This window comes from Syngnathus floridae, chromosome 4 (assembly GCF_059516105.1).
Source record: "Syngnathus floridae isolate MCC-2025c chromosome 4, RoL_Sflo_1.0, whole genome shotgun sequence".
Lineage (NCBI taxonomy): Eukaryota > Metazoa > Chordata > Actinopteri > Syngnathiformes > Syngnathidae > Syngnathus > Syngnathus floridae.
Window position 1 is genome coordinate 16,366,944 of NC_142416.1, and position 13,323 is coordinate 16,380,266.

A 13,323-nucleotide genomic window follows, 5' to 3' on the forward strand; every position below is an offset into this window, starting at 1 on the left:
TGCATTCAAAAAGATTGATGCGTAATATTGTTAACAACAACGAGCATCCACAAAATAGCGCACCGCAAACACACACACGCACAGTTTGCGCGCACCACAAAGTGGTTATTTACTGTGAAGGTAAGGAGGAGGGGTGAATTATTAATAAACGCCGTGCGGAGTTTGCGGAGCGGGCACGGCGAGCAGCTGCCGGCTTTAGGAGCATTAGGAGCACCGGCGGGGATTAGGCTTCCTCCCGCCCCGTGTGTGAGTCTGTGCGCGAGTCGCACGGCTCAGATGTGGCGCAATCAGGAGGCAAAGTGCGCCAAGAAAAGTTTTCCCTTCTACAGCAGGAGGTCCCCAAAATTAAGGCTTTGGGTGAAACTGATATTTTGGTTCACAGTGAAATGTTGGCTCTTCCATTGTTTTTTTTTTTTTTTTGTCATAAGAGTCTGGCATGGTCAATTTTAGTTAGCCTTGAGTCCCAGTGAGGAATCTTTCATTTTAATATTTTGCTATAAATCAATTTATATCAACAATATATGTGCACACTACCAGTCAAAGGTTGTTGTTTTTTTGCAATTCTTATAAATGCATGAAAGACTACAAACTTGGGTTTGACCAAAAGCTGTGTTCTTGCATAGAATGCAAAGCCCTTCCTCTCCACACTTCAGTACCAGGATAATAATAATAATAATAATAATAATAATAATGATAATAATAATACAGGAAAAGGACAATTTTGGTCAGTGTGTCATACAAACAAATAGATTAAGTTGATTATATTGATGAACACTACATTTAATAAATATCCCCAAATTGTGATTTAAAAAAGCTTTACATTTGTGCTCTGTCTTGTCATATATTTTAACACCTCACCAATCCTTACTTGAATTCTGATTTATGCAAAATGTGCACTTAAATTCTGATTTGCACAAATTGTGCATGTGTCGTTATCTGTGTTTCATGCAGACATTCCTGCAATATGACGGCTCCTCAATAATTTACAGATGACCTCCTCTCACATTTGGTCACGTCAATTATTTATTATCCAATCGAATTTGTAATTTTTGGGGGGGTTATATGGCCTCATTTGTATTATTTAACCTCAGGAGTGTAGAAGTGCAGCAGGATGATGTGCGAGGAGGCCTCGTGACACACACACACACACACACGCACACACACACACGCACACACACACACACACACACACACACACACACACACACACACAAACCTACACACACGCACACAGACACAAAAGAATCTTTTATAATGTTTATAAAAAATGTTTTTTACACACTTCAGATTTTTTTCTAATTTGTTGACAAAAATTAATAAAACATTATTTAGGCTATTTTATTTTACAATAAGAGAAACAATTATACGTTGTTTTATTCATTTTACATTGTGTCTATGATGTGAGACTTTTTCCCTTCAAAATTAATTTGGGGATTTTTTTCCATTGTATTTATTTACTGTTATTTTAAAGATTAACATTGCTGAGGAGTGCAACTGACTTAATTCATTTGAATCTGTAAATTTATTTACTGGTCTTTAATGTCAATTAATTTTGCCTGTTCTCCCCAAATAAACATTGTGAAGATAAACAAAAACCTGCCAATTAAAAGTGCACGATAATTAATTATCATTATTATTATTATTATTATCATTATTATTATTATCATTATTATTATTATTATTATTATTATGCCATTCTTGACGTAGACGCTTAGTGAATGGGAGCTGCGGTAAAGGAAATTGGCCTGTTTGGAGAAATTCCAGTTTAATGGCTTGAGGAGCTGTGGGGGGGGTACCAAACTGCATCTCTCAAGATTAATTTTAAATAAATATAGGCCTATATGTAATTATGAATTAAATATAATCAAATGGCCATCTCCATTCATATCTTTTGTGATACGAGGTCCTTTGGCAGTCTGTGTCACTGAAGGCCCAAGCTCTTTTTTCATTAAAAAAAAAAAAATCTGTTTTCTTTAGAGTCAGTATTAAACATTGCAGGTAATACTCACTGATATCAGATATAATCAATAAGTAAGATCAAATACACATGTTAAAATCAATTTCCTGTCGCAACCAAATCCTTACAGGATATTTAATCCAATTCAAATTTAAAGATGGAAGAGGTGGAATATATAAATGCTTTCATCAAAAAAATTCTTTTGTTGATTAAAACATAAGACTTTAATCAATAATGCAAAATTGGGGGCACACACGCACAATTAATGTGGCTTAAATAATAATGTATGGTGCCTCGCCATGACGCCATATGTTGTTTGTTATTGACCTCGTTTTGCTTATTTCATACATGCTGTTGCTGGGCTTTGTGCAGCAGCAATGCTTTCTTGACAAACGAAAAAAATAAAAATAATATTTAAAAAGTGCCTCTCTCATGCAATATAAGAAAAATTAAGTCCTGCAATGACCTGAAATGCACGCAGAGGCCCAATCAGCTTCAGAAAGTCCAAGCCCATGCATACATCCTTGAAGCACTTGGTCACTACATACCAGCACAACTTCTCTAACCTCAAAACACTTATTATCAACACTTTTGCACATATTGAATTTAATATGTGTTCAAGTATCGAGCCAAGAACGCTATAGATAACCAGCGACAGGTAATTTAATGTGCTTCATATGGGGAGCTCATAAAATGAAACCACCAAGAAATTTTGACAAAACCCTATTTGTTGCACAATGATACAAATAATAAAATCAAATAAGCGGGATTTAAGTTGAAAGGGTACAAGAATTAAGTGACAACTGATGCTGGAGGAATTTCAAAAGGCAGCGGCATGCTCTCTTAACATCAAATTAAACAATAAACAATTAAATATATCAAAATTAAGCATTAACTTTAGTGCCGTATGTTTTTATTTAATGCTGTTTTTTATTTTCCATATTCAAGCATAATAATGCATCATGTACAGTGGCTTATAATTAGCGATATTAGAGGCTACTTTTTGGGAATACACTTAGGCCTACTACTTTACTGTATTTTTACAATTTATGTCATTTTTTGAACCTGGTGGAAAAAGTTCAAAAACTATATTACCAATATTAACATATTTACAATGTCTTTTTGCGATTGACTATTACCCCACAAAAACCGCAATCAAGGCCATTTGTGGGATATCTGGAAAACAGTCATTTCAAATCAAATCTTCAGTGCTAAAAAGATATATTATCATACCAAAACAGCACAACTCATCTAGAAAAAGAATAAACTACTAGAAATCTTTCAAAATCGTTTTTTCGCATTATGGGCATTCTCATTAGTATGCTAAACAACACATATGTAAACATTCAAAATGCACAACCAGCCAAAAAAAACACATTTTCTTTTTTTAGTCAATCATGAAACTATGGAAAAGTACAAGAGGAATGTGAGGATAATCCTTTTTAAAATTTCAAAATGTTGTCAGAATGGTAAAAAAAATCATTCAATGTGGCCTTCAAGCTTAGTAAAAGCTCAAATGAGATGAGAAAAGGAAAGTAGTACCTACAACTCACTTTCTTTTCTTTTCTTAAATCTTTCTACAGCTACATTTATGCTAATAATTCCTGAGGGGAAACATCTTAGCATTGGACTATTTTTCCCCGACATGTAGTGCCTCCTATTAGTCAACAGTCCAATTCAATAAACATCTATTTCTTCCACTACAAAATCGTAACTCTCAGATGAAACAAGGCAAAAAAACAGTCCTGAGATATTTGTGCCTCCATTTGCGGAGTGCAGCAAGGCGAACGAGAGGAGGAAACAAACAAGGCCCTTTTTGTTTTAGCGGGTGAGCCAGTTGGGCACAGTGCGCAAGTGTTGTCTAGCATCACAAATGTCCAAACGTTGGCCCGGTTGGACCTCCGCACGCTCACCCGCAGCCATGCTAATAGATCGGCCACAAAGGCGCGGGGGAATCGTTGCAGGAAGGAAGTCAAGCGAGGAAATGATTGAGAATTGAAGCAAGTGCGGCCGGAAGGGGAATTATTAAAGGGGAGTGATAGAAGGAGGGAAAGAGAGAAAAAAAGAGGGAGAGAGAGAGAGGAGGGGGCTGCTCGCTGCCTCTGGAGGGGTGAGGAATGCTCAACCCTGGCACAGGGGAATAGGATGGAGGGTGCCCTCTTTTCTTTTTTTTTCCAAAGCACATTGCTGCCAGCCCATCACATTCCCACTCCACACTCTTGGAGAGGTTAACACTCGGAAGCCATGCAGCAGCGGTTTCCTGCAGGAGGTTGTTCACACACACACACGCACTTACACACAAACTGGGAATGTCCCGAATCAGGATGCTTCTAAAACAAGCTTAGAAGAACTTGGATTCATATTTTTTTTGGACCACTGTATAACATTTTGCAGTCTCTATTCTGAGTCATTTCCCCAAGACTCTAATCGAGGCGCAACAATTAATTGAGTTATTTTTGATCGCCGATGAATCGTTTACATAACTTTATTTAAAATCCTCCAAATGATCAAAGTTTTAGCTTCTCTACCTGAAACAATTTGAAGGCAAAGAGTAAAATGGGCACAACTACACAACTACTTTTTTTTCCCACAGTACAACAACTTTATCCAGATCCTCATCGAACGGTAATAGGTTCGTCCATGACTCATATTCCATGGCAATTGTTTTAATATTATCCCGCTAATGTTTTGACAATGAGAATAACTGCTGTAAAATAAAGCAAATGAAATCTTTTGGCCTCCTGTTCAGGTTTATGCGAGAGGCCTAAAGCAATTTGACATTAAGAAAAGGTTGGCAAGAATTTGAGAATGTTCCACATACTTTTGGTGAAAATAGTTTCGCCCTGTAATCATGAATAATTAAATGACGTAACACCAGGAAGCACTCTTCTTCATAATTAAGCGGACACTTTCATGTTTAACTAAACATTTTAATTTTGATTATTGCTCTTATGAAACGATGTCTCGTTCAACCTGTTCCACTTCCTTCTGTGTTGTGTGTATGTTATCACGCACACACGCACACTTGTATCAATTGCCAAATCCACTTGCATGCCCAACGGAGTTCAAACTCTATCTATCAAGGACACACTGTCCCACTTGCTTTTCCAAAGTGTGTTTGTGCATCTTTGTGTGCTAAATGGTGAGCAAACATCACCCACCGCTGCGTGGGCCACCTAAACGGGCCTAAACGCTGGCAGCATCCTTAAAGTGTGGAGGCAGCATCAGCACCACTTTGGGCGGGGCGGGTCAGTGTCAAAGTTGGGAGGAGTTATTTGAATGGTTGTGGAGGAAAATGAGAATGTGTGTGTGTGTGTGTTGCCCCAGGAGAAAAGCGGAGTCCTAATCTGTTTTCCTGGCTGTGGTTTAAAGGGAGAGCAAGACACACTAGAGGCTCTCTCTGATCCACTGCCCCATCCATCCCTCACTTTGTCTCTCTTCTCCATCGCTCCTTTCCTCTGTCTGTTTGTCTGTCTGTCTATCTGTCGTTCGCTTCTCTGCTTCTCCCGGGCCCCCGTCCCTATGCTCTCTCATCTGTTGTGTTGGCCCGTTCAGGTCTTTGTGTGGCGAACACCCCCCTAAGTCCCTCCTCATCTCCAGATAGAGCCTAAGAGCTCTGATTCCACTTAATCACTCCGTTTTTTATTAGATTTTCCTCGCAGGGTATTTTGTGTTCCGAGTTGCGTTTATCTATTATGCTGTTTCAGATTTATTGCTTTAGGTGGCAGACTGTGCGGCACGCTACTCGCCAATACGCGACACGACGCTGTGATCTCCCCGCGTCTGCCCCTCTTTATGCCTGTCTGCTTTCATCCTTTCAAAATTAAACGAGCAAACACAACACGCGCTTCTCGCCACTTTTTTTTCCCACCCCCAAAGTTTATTTTCTTTTATTGGGATCTGACTTGAGATCTTCATCCTCGTTTATTTAGCATGGCGTATGACAGCAGATAGCGCCATCGTTTTTCTGGCACCGTTCTCGACATTTGCATCCATCTGTCCTTGAGTTTTGCACACCTCCTTGTTGTACTTTTTCCAGTACATCAACATTAAATTTAAGATAAAAGCAGATAAGCACATTATTAACTCATTTTTAGGTGCTGTTTAAGAATTATTCCAATTTAGTAATTGTATTAATAATTTAGATGTATTGGACCTTGAAAAGAAATTGCATATTAGATCATAATTGCAATATTGGAAGGGGGGGCAGGAAGATTATTTTCCAAAAACACAGTCCAGAGACTGAGGACTTGTCTGATATTTTGACTTCCATGTAGCTAAATGGCAAATAAGCACTCGAATAATAAACTTCTTGCTAAATGAATACCACTGAGCTTTTTTATCTCGTAATGGCTGTTTGGTGTATGTTAACGATAAGCCTCTGAGTTACTGCGGCCCACTGTTTATAATATATTGTCATTCATTATTTGGGAGGTGCTGGCGAGGCTTAAGGCCAGTGTGAGTCGTCACCTCACCATTTCAAACTGTTCTTGTCATCGTTATTAGGAAACACAGCTCGCGTACGCCAAGCAGCGCTCCCAAAATGGCGGCGCACCATGCCTGGCGTCCATTTTGTTCCATCGCTGGAATGGAGTTTGGATACGGCATCTGACTTTTTGGACCGGCGTCTGCATTTGAAAATACCCCACCCGCTGTTACCATGCTTCCCTCACCATCTTATTGGTCGCCCACAGTGTCGGTCGCCAATCGGAGGTCGGCCCATCAATTTCCAATCCCTCCCTTTTCGTTTTACTACCAGGGGGGCATCCTGCGATGGGGAAATGGGGAGCAGGAGGAGGGGGCGGGGTGCAGGATGGGGGGGATATTGCATGGGTGCTGGCTGTGCCACCAAATCCAGCACCAAACCACAGACAAACAATGAAACAAACATCGAGATTAACGCTTTGCTCACAACCACCAAATTCTTGCCCGAAGATAAAAAATGCTATTACTCCTAATGGGAAGGGGAAAGAAAGAGTGAAACAAAATGGCCCAAATGAATATTCATGACATTGTCCCCTCCCTTCCTGCACCCGCCTTCTCCTCCTGCTGCTCCTCACTTCCTCTCCCCTCCATTGGGTGGCAACACTTGGTCGGGCACATGGTGAGACAGCTGTTGCAGGGCAACTTGGGCATCTGCGGTGCTAAGCAGAGAAGACGACATCATGTGGGTGCATGTGTGTGATGGGGTGGAGGGGGGGTTCAAACTACATCAATGGCTTTGCTACCTTCTACCTCATTTGACCTCTGAGTGGATCCTCGACAGTCTGAAATAGTTGGATTTATAGTCGGAAAGCAACGGAGGGGTTTCTATTTGAGGCACTAGTGTGAACGTTTGAATATAGCACAGCTCAAAGCAGAAAAGTTCGTGTTTGACGTTAGCAAAATATAGTTTACGGTCAGCGTAATTACCCACAGGGTTTATTTACTTAACGTCCATGTAGAAACCTAAATTATTTTGTCAAAACTGACGTTTTTTAGCCGATTTTGATCAGTTGAAAATAACATTGGTCACATTTGTTTTTACAATTTTTTTTAAAATGAGATGCAAGTTAAAAATCCCAGATTTTTTTTTTGTTGATTACAAATTGGACTTGTTTTGTTTCTCTAGCATATCAGATTTTTATAATGATACTATAATAGCTATGATATGTAATATAGTAATGCATTTAGTAATATTTATTATTTAAGAGTTGGGTTCAGCAACAGGTGGAATTTTTTTCTGAAATGTTATTTTTTTTAAATCAGTGCCAAAAATATATTTAGAACACAAAAAAATTGATGACTACTTCGAAAAAAGTAAAACATGCAGCTAACGTTCAGTTGCCTTTTGTGATCATTTCTCCATTATCACAATTATCATTTCCTTTTGATCTATTAGAATTAAACACAAATATAAGATAATAAAAAGCAGCTGTCTTTGTTTGGATTCTGAATGCTTATTCTTTAGCCTACCAACATATTTTTTCGTGGATTTTCAAATAGGCTGGAAAGTTGTTGTAGGAATAAAAAGGCCTATTGATTTTTTATATTTGGAGAGTTTTTTTTTTTTTTTTTTAATTTGTTCAGAGGAAAAGTGCTACAGAGGCTAAAAGGGAATTTCTACAGTGTTCCCCCATGAGTAAAAAGCAGCCCCCACCCCGCCAAGCTATGACGCCATAACAACAACAACAACAACATAAGGCCAAAGCGCTCCAATCGGCCGGCGCCTTCAACAGCCAAACACTTGCGTACACACCTTAATTCATTCACACACTCCTCCACCCTCTGCATTTTCGGGCATTTTCCCAGGGTTATTATCCCGCGCCAGGTGCCCCAGCCCCCCGCTCCCATCCATCTCCGCCTCTCCATCCCTTGCCATTTCTGTTCCCCTCAAAGCGCCAGCACAGCCCCACCTCGTGGTGCCAAGGTGGGCAGCCTCTGCCTTGGCTCTGCTGAGGCCTTCTGGTGTCCCAGATAGCTGTGACAGTGCGTGTGTGTGCGCATTTGTGTGCATGCACGTGTGTGTTTGCAGACGCTAGTCCAGCTCGGAGCAAACCAAGCCAGCCCTTTAAACTGTGTCGAGGCTCCAGATGCTCGGAGAGACTTGGATTAACACGGCCGTTTGTATGCAGACACACATGCGCAAACACACACGCTTCCGTATAATGTGCCTCGTGTTGTCGTCCCATGTCATGTGTCCCGTGTGAAAGTGTGAAACAGAGGGTGAAGATAGGCGCGAAGGACTGAGAAGAACTTTGCATTTGCCGTCCATGTCGTGACATTATCACAATTCTGGATCAGAAATAGAAGGGATTGAACAAAGGTTGTCACGGATTCAACGGCAGCCATGCCAGTTAGCTGCCTTGGAGGGTGAATTTGGAATACAACTACAAGGAAGGGGACCACAGAGACATGACACACACACACGCACACACACATGCATGCACACACTCCAGTGGTCACGCACAAGCCCTTTAGCTGCATGCCACCACCCTGAGGGCATGAGGGGGCATGGATATCCAGAAATATATACACACACACACGCACACACACACACAGACTGATTACACAGTGACCAAAGGACACACACTGTACAGACTTCATTCGACCCAAAAAAATAAATAAAAATGGGGGGTGGACTTTTAAAAGTTTGCATTCGGTCATTTATTTTTCTAGTTTTTTTCTTACGTACTTTCAGCATTACAAAAGAAAACTCATTAGTGTTTGAGCACAGACCTCCACGAAGGCCAATTTGAGCAAAAACAAACAGAAAAAGGTTCTATTGCGCTCTAACGAGCACTCGAGATCGGCAAGATTGTTTAATTCAATTTCATTCATCCTTGTTTTGTGCCTCACGTCTCACAAGACTACATACCTCCATCAAAATGTTTCAAACATTTTTTTTTTTTTTTTTTAATCACACTTTTCTACCTTGGTTGTTTGCAAAAGTCTGAAACAAAGATTTGAATAACTTCGCTATTAGCATTTGATAGAGCTCAAGTCCTGGAGCTGCACATGAATCCAGATCCACTTTTCAAAAGTTGTTTTCCTTTAGTTAGTAGTGAGCAAGTAGTTTTCATAATCTTCTGCACAAACAACAGCAATCAATACAACACAGACCTCCCCCAAGGCCAAACACCTGTGTGTTGTCGGGCAAGGTCTCCAAGTCACCAGGCCAAGGAGCATTTGGTCACCTGCCGCACACAATAAAACAATGATTTTATTCCCATTTATCCACCTATTATTTCATTTTGAGAAATGACCGTTTCAGTCCAGAAAGCATTTAATTGGAAATAGGTTGAATATTTTATCCGCGATCATTCAATCAAACAAGCCAAATAAACAGGAGCACTCAGCAGAGCGTCGACCTCTGCCGAGGCCAAACACCTGTGTCCGGCAGGTGGAGTTTCTCCTCTGATAAATGACACGTTCAAAATTCCTGGATCTGATTTCTGGATCGGCGTTAAGTTCTTCACTCTACACCGAGTTGTGGCGTATTAGTTTTTCAGTCAGGCTTGTACGAAGCATACATTCAATCAGGCGGGCGGGCGGATAGATGAGTTGGCTGAGTGAATAAATAAATAAAACAAACCACAATGATAAAAACATTAATTCCTTCCCGGGGGCTTGGCGGAGGTAATCGCTAGGACGTGAATGATAATGCCGGGAGTCCCCCCCCCCCAAAACCTGCAAAGGCAACAGACTGCTAATTACAAGCAAGCAAGCATGTGTCCAAGTGTGTGAAAAAGAGAATGAAAGTCTTCTCATGCTCTCTCTGCCTCTCTTTCTTGCTGCGAGTACTTGCCGTGCCAGTTATGGAGTGTTTGACATAGCAGGGAGCTAGCTTGGCACGGTGCCCTAATATAGGCGAATTAAAAAGCACTAGACAGGCCCTTTTGTGGCACAGTGCGCCCGCTTTAATCTCCCCACGCCTCGGTAGGCACCCACAACACCAGGAGTGGGCACCGTGCCCACATGACCCCAGGCAATATGGAAATTGCCACCAAAAGTCCTAACTAAGCATCGAGGCGAGCCCTGTCGTCGGCGCACGGTGTGCATAGCCAACGTGGACGTAGGCACAACGGCGCCGTCACGGTACCAGACAAAGTGGAACATGAAGGAAACTACTCCTCCTTGTGTAGATAGATACACAATTGATTTATTAAACACATGGGAAAATATTTTTTTGCAAGACTGATGGCTATATCTGTATCTGGTTAATACAATTTTGGTTGCTTGAGATAGTGAACTAAACGATAAATCCATTCATCGAATTCTAGCACTGTGTCAAACATAAGGTCCGAGGGCCAGATCCGGCCCAGCACTTCATTTATTATGGCCCACTAATGCAAATCTATTTAAAATACTAAAACTGTCTTCCTTTATAATAACAGTAAGACATTACAACATTTCCCCACTTTCAAAATAAATTAGAAAATTGCTTAACTTTTTTTTGTACTGTATTCTGCATAAGTGATAATATCCACTCACGAGGAAAACCATAATGACGATGTGGACCGCAACAAAAAAGAGTTTGACAACTGTTATTTAACAGCAGTTGAAGACTTTATCGTACTGTACGTCTGTAATCAGCATAGAGCATTTTCCTGTAAGCTCCGGGCTCATCCAAAGTTGCTGCGTGGCTCGCTTTGAAGTGGAAGTGAGCGGAATGGCTGTCATGAGGTCATCCATCAGCACTAATGAAACTGGCAGAGCCTGACACTGTCTCACTGGGCAGCACCACTGGCGCCGTAAGCTAACTCAAGGAGAAAGAGTAATTTTATTACGCGGTGAAGGGTATACGCTCACTTATGATTGAACAACACAAATAGGTACCGCAAATATATCGGGGAAGTATTTTAACTTGCAGGCTTGTGCAAGCTGCCCGAAAAGTAAGGAGATGTTGGCACAACACTTTCAGATGCACAGTGCTAGGCGCAATGTGTTTGTGCAAGTTTTTTTTTTTTTTATTTATTCACTGAAGGCACCATTAGCAAGCTGGTTCACAATGTTCCTTGAAACAAAGACGCAATTTTGGCGGCGAGACAGAACGCGCTCCCAATCGCTCTGTCTTTCCCCAGTTTCCCTCTCTCCTTGTCCACTTGTCTCCCCATCGGTTTCACTTAATAAGCTTCAAAGGTTTCTGGGCAACAAAAAAAAAAAAAAAAGTTACCATGGCATCTTTTTGGCACGGGATATCTTCCGCCTTGCTGAGGATATGGGGTTGCCATGACATCACTGGGCATCCCATAAAGCATACACTGTGTGTGTGTGTGTCTTGAGCAAACCACAGCTAGCTAAACACTTAAGACATTAGGAGCAGTGAGTTCCATTATGTCGTCCAAACAACAACACACTCAGCGAGATTTGCTTGCTGTCAATACGATGCAATATTGGCAATGATATGGCTCCCGATAACTTAAAACGATGCAAATAGAAAGACCGATTCAAGCAATTAAAAAGGATTCTACGCCAGTGCGCAAATAAACAGCATGGCGTGCCTTTTGTGCAATAACGTTGTGTTTTGTTTGGCTTGAACGCACCTCAAATCCAAAGTGCTGCAGCTTTAAATTTGGATCAACATTTTCACTTAATGTTTGTGTGGTTGGCACCTTTTGGTGTGTTACGTCAATCACTCAGGCTTACAAAAGAGGTGGAATCATTTTAAGGATAAATCATGGTGCTATAATAAGACTTTTATGTAACTACAAAGGACAATGCTGTTTTGTTGTGTGGAGAATGTGACAACTACTCTTTGGTATTTTTGATCACATAAAAATGCTTTCATAACGATGACCTCTTTTGTTTTGCAATTTATTTATTTAATAATGTATGAATGATTTTTCTTTTACTATAAGTTGTTCCCTGTGTGCAACACAAAATATAGGCAGCAGAATGCAAATTGCTTTCCCCTTGAGGATTTATAATTATCATACATTTTAAAATATCTTCTGTAATTTATGAATGACATTTGTCTTGTCTTAATTAATAATGCATGAAGATTTGTTATATTATACATGCAAGGAGAAAAAGTCTTGTTAAACTACTTAGTCCGTGAATCTAAATATCAGACTCATTAGTTGACTTTTCACCAAAAGTCAAACATTTACTTTAATACTTTCAATCATCCCACAAATTCTAATAACTAAGCATCACTACATGATGTTTAGAACGAGATTTTGAGGAAAGAACAAGAAATAGCTGCTATCTTCTGATCATGCAGTCCGCCAATGCGATGAATGCAGCTTCTAGCGGCCTCTAGCGGTAGTATGTGATATTGGAGACAGTCTCAAGACTGATCTGAATGAATAAAATGCAATTTGAATGCAAGTTATTTTAATATTTTTCATGTATATTGGGCAATTTAGAATCGAAGTCATCCTTTTGTAAAACAAAAGAAAAAAAGTGTAATTTATAATAATTTACAATCCGCCATAAATTGAAGGTAGAAAAAAAAAAAGCCAAGCCATTCCGAGGCCACGTGACCCTTCAGTTAGCAAGAAAGCAAGAATGCAGATCATCTCGGCCTTGCCAAAATGTGCCTCAACGGTCAAAACACAAACCACCGTCCAGTGTGGCTTTTCCACAATCAGCCAGCACAACTCACACACACAAAAAATCATCTCTCGTATTAGTCACCCAGGGAACCAAGTAAATTAACCATCTTGCCAAAATTTAGATGGACTTTTTGCACTTTATTCCCTCAACAATGTGAAGTGTTATGCATTAAGTGATTGGTCCCTAAACTGCAGAAACAATCTTCTCGTACATATAAGATGAGGCCATATCATTTGCCTCCCTGAGCTTGAGAGCACATACAGTAAGTTTAATGGTTCTTATTAAACCCCAATCTGACTGCTGGGACCTGCACAATCAAAATGGCT

At 40.4% G+C, this 13,323-nt stretch overlaps 1 protein-coding gene across 1 annotated transcript in view; it reads right to left on the bottom strand.

Moving 5' to 3' along the window:
* Positions 1–13,323, bottom strand: part of LOC148399464 (nuclear factor 1 X-type-like) — a 120,711-nt gene that overhangs the window by 97,477 nt on the left and 9,911 nt on the right. The gene's annotated exons all lie outside the window — the stretch shown is intronic.